At 31.4% G+C, this 7,921-nt stretch overlaps 1 long non-coding RNA gene across 2 annotated transcripts in view; it reads right to left on the bottom strand.

Annotated features, from left to right (window-relative positions):
* Positions 1-1,435: 1,435 nt before the first annotated feature.
* The window catches only part of LOC111089726, a 10,542-nt gene continuing 4,056 nt past the window's right edge, over positions 1,436-7,921 (bottom strand). Inside the window, exons 3-4 of one of the 2 annotated variants that reach the window (XR_002613942.1) lie at positions 2,727-2,858; positions 1,436-1,571 (exon numbers count right to left, since the gene is read on the bottom strand). This is a non-coding gene — a long non-coding RNA (uncharacterized LOC111089726). The remainder of the gene's footprint in view (positions 1,572-2,726; positions 2,859-7,921) is intronic. The other variant, XR_002613943.1, reaches the window with a different exon arrangement.

Raw genomic sequence — 7,921 nt, 5'->3', positions numbered from 1 at the left:
AATGCATGCTGTATCATGCTTGTTTAGGGAAATTTGGAGGCATACTTCTCCAAAAAGAAATTTTTAAATAATGAACCTAAGTGGTGCTTTCTGAAAGAATAAAGTAAGAAAAACTGGAAAGCTTAAAATACCTGAATGAAAAAACAAACAAAGAAATACACTGTAATACAAAATAGCATTAATACATATACAGAAATCTCAAGTAATAATATTTTAATAATGTGAAAGAAACAATCTCCTTATATTTTTGCTGGAGTTGCTAGCTCCAAATTGCAATATGCTTTAGCAAAAGTGCTAGTTTTTCCTGACTATCTTCCTAATCCAACAGATATGGACAAAATGTGGTCCATATAGATATGCTTGAAGGTTGTTTACTTTTAACAGTAACAGTAGTAATCACAAAAAAAAGTACATCAAAGTTGAGCTGACATGACATAGAATATAATATCACAATAGTGTTATAAAAACAATTTCCAAATGTCTAAAATAAGAAACCAATGTCCTGTTTAAGAATCCCATAATACTTTTACAACAGTGGAAGTCAAGCGATGCTGGGAGCATGCGCGCCGGAGTTTCTCGAAGGATCGTGAATTTGCCCGCCAGCTTAAGTGTGATCTAGATGCCCTCTTTTTTTAGTATATATAAGCCTGGCAAAGAAAGCCAGCAGCAGATAGATAATTGAGTCCAGCGAACAATAGGCACCATAAGTAAAGTGTGTGAATCACTGTGATTTATAGCATGTGTGTTATAAAAGTTGTTAAGTCTAGAGTGATGAGGTACGTACTCACTGTAAAATTACTGTGTATTAAAAGGTTGTATCGAGGATGAATAAACTGGGTTAATCAAGAAAGGACTTGTATCGCTGAAGTTCCTCGGAAAGAATTTATACCAGAAATTATCAAATAAGCAGATACGCAACAATACTATGAAAAACAAATAAGAATAATTGATCATTTAGAAATACCTGCATTTTCATTAGAAAAGTATTGACAGAAAACAATAAAACCAATAAGAGACAGCCTACCCTCCAAATGACTTCACCAAATACAAGAATGTGTAATGTGTGAAATAATAAAGGTTTAAACTAATTTAATATAAAATGAATAACATCTTTACACTCTGGTCATGACACTTAGAGAAAATGCACAAGACTTGGCACATCTAATATAATCAGGCACACCTGCACACACATTGTAGAATATTTCAATATCATTTTCAAATTTCAGCTTAAAAAAGTGCCCTAGTCCAACACTTCTATAATAAACATGGTTTTTGCATGGCTGACACATCTTTCTTATACAACATATATATGTATATATACATGTAGGTATGTATGTATACTTTAATTCAACTAAAAATTAAATAAATTCTTAGTTGTCAAGTCATTAAAAATATCTGTAAACTGAAAAATTCATTGAACTAAAGACTTACAGCTGATCATAAAGGATTTTCTCCCAGTTTTTCTTCTGCTACATGTAGATTATTGACGTAACTCTCAATGTGTGGATCAAGGTTTACTGCTTTTTTCTAACAATCTCGAGCAAGAGCACGTTGATCTAAACTAGCATAACCTGTGTATGATCAAAACAAAATAAACATATCTCCTTATTTGATGATCATGAAATAAAGTTATTTACATGAATATACAGTTTCAATGCATAATTAACATTTTAAAAAACCTAGAAATTAAAGATTTTCAGGCACAAGTAAAAAAATCATTGGTGTAAGGTATTTCTAACCTATTGTACAGATGAACACTTTCCTATTGGGCAGGGGGATGAAGTGATGTACTAAGAGTTTAAACAGCCACTTTCACCTTTTGCAAGACCAAAAAATTTTACATAGTGAAATAACTAAAATCACAAATTTACATTTGTACAGCTAGTAACAAAAACTATAAATTAACAGTATTATATTTGGTCAATATTCTAAACTGAGATAAAAAGTATAAACTCAATCAGATGCCACAAACAGAGACACTAGTACGTGTTTGAAACGTATGGCATAGTTTTAATTTTTGATTTTAACTGTAATATTTATTTAGCGTATTAATAAGAAGTTTAACAATACATACCTTCACATGCATACAAGCAATCATCATCCAATTACATGTTCATTACGTAGATGAAATGTTCAGGAAGTTTGATTAACTTCTTTGAACAAATGTATACACAAACAATACCATTACCCCAAACCTTGAGCACTTTTGTGGTATATAAAATGCTTCATGAGTAATTATCCTTTGAAAAGCATAATGCTCTCATCAACAGATATTTTGTTCAGGCAAACAATACAATTGAAAACTCTGCTGTAATATGCCCAATAATGGCCTAATTTTTTGTAGCCTTTCATCTTCAGGATACTGACTGTTATTAACAAAATGGATCTAACTTAAATATTTTTCATACAGTGTTATTAAAAATGTTAGTTTCACACAAAGGGATAGTAATGGGACTAGTACACTTCACAATATGATTTGTGAATTATGCCCATCAATGCAGCTAGCTAGGAACTCTCTCGTCTCATCAGGAGTAACATCAAGTCCAGTGTTTCAATCTTGGTTGCAAATGCAGCAGATATTCCTCAATCATCTAGTTTGCATAATAATTATTCTCACACACAACCAAATATTACTGAGCTCATCAGTCAAACATCTTTTTAAACACTGGAATTGTACTGGGTTACTTAGTAGGGACACATATATACCAAGTGCCTAGTTTGCCCACCTTTCTGTTTCAGTTTTAGCTCAGCAAATGCATCACTTGATACAGTTGACTCACTTCTAGCATTGATAAGTTCACATTCACTAGCACTATCCATCCACATGGAAAACTTGCATTTCTCTGGGACAGCTATGCCTGTCAATCATTGACAGCTTATCAGTGACACGGATGATAGGACAAAATATAAATATATAATAACAAGTATGTTACCAACATGTATTACTATCTATGCACAGGCTGTGGAGATCTGTTGTACACTGCATGTATATGTTTCGAGAGCATCAGGAATGCAAAGCTATACCATCACAGAAATTTTCAAAGCTTAAGGAGTTAATTAACTTTAACTGTTGGATTAAGAAAAGTTTTATTTTTTAGCTTAGGGATGACTTTGATTAGTCCAATGGCTTTTTCTTTTGTCACTATAAATTTTCAGAAATATCACAAAAATTGTTGAGGTACTGTTCATATTTTTTTACAAGCTGTTCTCATAGGATATTATCAAATTATAACTCAATTTTTAAATCAGAAAATGTGCCCCTAATTGTTTGTTTTATTACAGATGACTGATGTGTCCTAACAATGCTTATTATAAAGTTGAAATTCTGCAATCACAAGCATAAAAACACTACACCTTTTAAAATTATACATTTAATTTTGTATCTTGTGTCAGCACAGAAATTAGCAACATCTTTGAAAAGAGTAATAAAAGCAATTTAATTCTAAAGTTATAGGCAAGCTAAAAAATAATATGAGCAAATAATCCCACTAATTACTGCTAGATTTTTGTGTGCATTTCAGATAAAAATCAGTGTTAGGACAAGCAAAAACATAAAATCATTCAGTATATGGACCCCACCAGCAATAAACAGTATCTAAAAAGTTTGAAGATTAACTTTCTAATGGAAGTTTTGTTTTGTGATAATATGACTATGAGAAAATTAATGACAAGTGCACCAATTATTGTAAGATCATAATAAATGTTTCTGTTTCATTACATACTAAGCGACTCCTAACTGTTAATAACTGGGCTATATTGACCACTTTTGCTTTGATAAGTTTGTAACTCTTTTACAAAATAAAAAGGCCATAACTTAATTTTGTCAGGTATACTGCCCAGAATTAACTGTGGGGATGAAGTTATAAGTAGGTCACAAGGGCTAAATGCTAGGCTTAGTTTAGTATGTAAGGATGAGCAGATTAGCTGGTTGGACTTGTGGGATCACTTCAGTGGAAGAAGAGAGATTTTTTGAATGGATGGTTTACATTTAAATATGGTAGGGGCTGGCTTGTTTCCTAAGGATATTAACTCATCTGTAAAGGAAGTTTTAAACTAGGACTAGACAGTGGTGAGGGCCTGGAAAAACTAAATACAAAAAGAATAAAAGGCAGAGAAAAGTTTAGCATAAAAAATGAGTACAAAAGTAGTTATAAGGATAGGCTTAATTGTTATTATTCTAATGTTAGAAGAATAAGAAATAAAATAGAGGACTTTAATGCACTGGTAGGAATGGAAGATTTTGATATAAGGGGAATAACTGAAACATGGTTAAACATAGATGATTTTGATGACAGAAATTACTTTGAATTACAGGGTTACAGGCTATTTAAAAGGGATAGAGTATTAAAAAGGGGGGCTTTGTATGTAAATTGTGAGTTACATCCTGTTGAAGTTGAGGATATCAAAGATAATAGTAAAGAGATTGAATCCATTTGGGTTTGTATTAGCGGATATAAAGGGAAAAGGCATTTAGTGGGAATTTGTGAGAGATCACCAAATGATACTGATGAAATTAGTGAGAAACTTTACAATGAAATTAAGATTTCAGCTGTTAATGAAGTTAGAATTATGGGTGATTTTAACTTCAGGAATACAGACTGGAAAATTTTAAGAGACAAACCATGAGGGAGAAAGGTTTTGGAAATTGTTCAGGATGGCTTTCTTCACCAATTATTCAAAGAATCCACTAGAAACAGTACTATTTTAAATTTATTGTTAACTTCAAAATAGAAATGATTGAGAGGGTGGAAACTGGGGAACATCTGAGTGCAAGTGATCATTGCTCTATTAAGTTCAATGTTTTGTTGCATATGGAGATAAGGATTAATATTTTGGTTACAAGTTTTAAAAAAGTAAATTTTGAAGGAATGCAACAAGAATTATCTGTTGCGAATTGGGCAGTTGAGGTATTTGGAGACATGATTAGATGTGGAAAATGTTTAAAGATAAATTTTTGAATATTCAAAGTAAACTTATTCCTTATAGAAAGAAAAGGGTAGGTGCAAGTAAAAAACCAGGTTTAAGACATAAAATTTTAAGAAATTTAAATTGACTGGTATGACAGAAGATATAGAAGATCAAGAAAGTTAGTGAAACAGGAAATTTGGATTTACATCAATGACATAGTTGAAGAAATAGTCAATAAATTACTTAAATTGGGTGTTGCTAGCTGTGAATGGGATACTGCTGATTTACAAAAGGATTTAGATCATTTAATGAGTTGGGCAAATAAATGGCAAATGGGTTTTAATTACAATAGATGCAAGATAGTGCATTTGGGTTATCATAATTTGAATTATAAGTATAATTTAGATGGGAATAACCTTAACAGTGTTTTGAGGAAAGGAAGTTTGGTGTAATAGTCGTTCAGTCTCTAAAGCCATCCAAGTACTGTGCTGTTGCTAGTGGTAGAGCAAATAGGATTTTAGGTTGTATCTACAGAAATATTGAATACAAGTGTAGAGAGATTATAATTTCATTTGTACAGGTCACTGGTTAGGCCACATATGGAATACTGTGTTCAGTCTTGGGCTACTTACCTTAGGAAAGACATTGAATTGTTGGAAAAGGTTCAGAGAAGGGTTACTAGAATGGTGCCTGGGATTGAGGGGTTGTCATATAAGGAGAGGCTGAAATCTCTCAAATTGTTTTCTCTTGAAAAAAGAAGAGTTAGGGATTTCTGATTAAGGTGTTTAAGATTGTAAAGTGAATTGATAGTGTTGATGCATAATCTTTTTTCATATTTAACAGTGAAAATAGTAGGATAAAGGGACACAAGTATCAGTTTTGGCAAAGTAGGAGTCATCTTCAGCTAAGACAGTTTTATTTTTCTAACAGGGTGGTTGGCAGTTGGAATGGGTGCCTTCAGATGTTGTTGAGGCAGTACATTTATGTGAGTTTAAGAAAAAGCTTGATAAGTACATGAATGATAAGGGCTTGCTTTAAGATGTTTTTTTAAATTATTTTAATTGAGTTTAGAGGATGGAAGAGCCAAAATAGACCAATAGGTCCCATGTTGTCCCAAAATATTATGTTATGTTATCTTCACAATTGTAAACATAATCCCAACAAGTATAGAAGTTAAAATTACTCTTCAAACACAACATATTCACTTCTACTTATTGAATCATGGAAAATGATCTCTTTAATTACTGAAAAAAGAAAAATCAGTTTTAATTATAAATATTTTGAATTGAGTAATGAAAAACACTTTATGTAAAATATAATTTAGTTATATCAGATGTGCTTTAATGTTAAATAGGCATTATCAAAAGTATAACAAATTAATGTTTTGTTTGCAAATGTTCATAGTTCAACACAAACACTAAGGTTTCCAATGAACAAATGAAAGTGGGACTAAGCTTTGTAACGTTTTTACCAAACAGTCTAAATACTTCTTACAGATTATACTTTATATTACAGTGAGTAAAATATGTGAAAAACCATTAGCATAATTATCTTCTGTGTTTTTAATACTAACTTTGACCTTCACTATTAATAAAAAATCTGTCAACATTTCCCAATATACTAAACTAAATCATTAGAACATTACAATCAAGTTCATTTCAAATGAAAATAAAGCAATACAAAAACACCAAATAAGGAACTATTTTACATTTTGAAAATCAATAAACAGAACCAATGAAAACGTTTCACAACTATAACTGATTTATGTATTTATTTCAGATATTGTCCAGATATTGTAATTATAACTGTTACAATAACATGCCAATATGTGAATTCTTGTTGTCATTGTTAATTAGGCATATTTTAATATTTACCCACTTCAAAGTACATTTAAATGAAAAAACAAAAGTAATGAAAAGTTTTTAAGTTTCATTCCAAAAACTATTTTCTTCCTAGGTTTACCCCATAATGAATTTTGTGCATAACTGATGAAGAGTTTTTGTTAAATTTCATTCCAAACACTAACTTTCTTTTAGGTTTATCTATAATGAATTCTATGCAAATATTCTGAAGGAAGTTTGCATTTGACTAAATAATTTTTTTAAATAGTACTTGTTTCAAAAGGTGTTATGACTTTAAGATAATTCTTATATATCTTTTAAATAGAATGCTTTGTCCCATTTCCAGAATATGTCTAATACAATAATATTCTTATGACGGCGGAAGTCACGTGACGCTGGTAACACGTGATGAGTGTCTAGAGGATTCGCAAAAACGCTAGTGTTTGCTAGACATGCGCTCTTATAGTATATAAGACCGGCAAGAAGTGATGGCAGAGATATATAGATAATTGCAGACAGACAGACAATTGAGTCAAGCGTGGTAGTAAAGTGTGTGAATCGTTGTGAATTATAGTGTGTGTTTAAGTAAAAGTGACTGTGGAAATTAAGTGTATTGCAAAGTTGTAATGAGAGAGAATAAAATAGTTTTATTTAAGAAAGGACTTGTATCGCCGAAGTTTCATCGGAAATAAATTATACGGAAAATTAACAAACAAATAGAGACGTGACAATATTTAGGATTACAGCTTATTATTATAAATTTGAATTTTTTTTTCAAAAAGCACCAATTTCTGAGAGTAGATGAGATCAAACTCAAAGAACATCCACTAAAACACAAACTCTCAATTTGTCATGCCTATCAATAATTACAAGTCACATTCTTTATCCTGAACTCCCTCCAATAATTTATTTCAAAAATTAATAATTATTATTTCATGTTGTATAAGTAGGACTTGACCTAGAGAGCACAAATTCCTCCTCTATTTTTTTCAGAAATTAATAAATACAGCCAAATGTCCTTAAACTATCATATTGTTGCGTCAGCGAGTCACATGACTGGTGTGACGCCACGTTTCTAGAACTATCCCGTATCTTGGCGAATGCTCTAGTATTTACTAGATGGAGGGTAGACTGGTATATAAAGGAGGGTGACAACGTGACGGGAGATTAAT

Source organism: Limulus polyphemus, unplaced genomic scaffold, assembly GCF_000517525.1.
Source record: "Limulus polyphemus unplaced genomic scaffold, Limulus_polyphemus-2.1.2 Scaffold7189, whole genome shotgun sequence".
Classification (NCBI taxonomy): domain Eukaryota; kingdom Metazoa; phylum Arthropoda; class Merostomata; order Xiphosura; family Limulidae; genus Limulus; species Limulus polyphemus.
The sequence above is the reverse complement of the archived record's forward strand: the minus strand, read 5'-3'. Positions and strand labels throughout refer to the sequence as shown.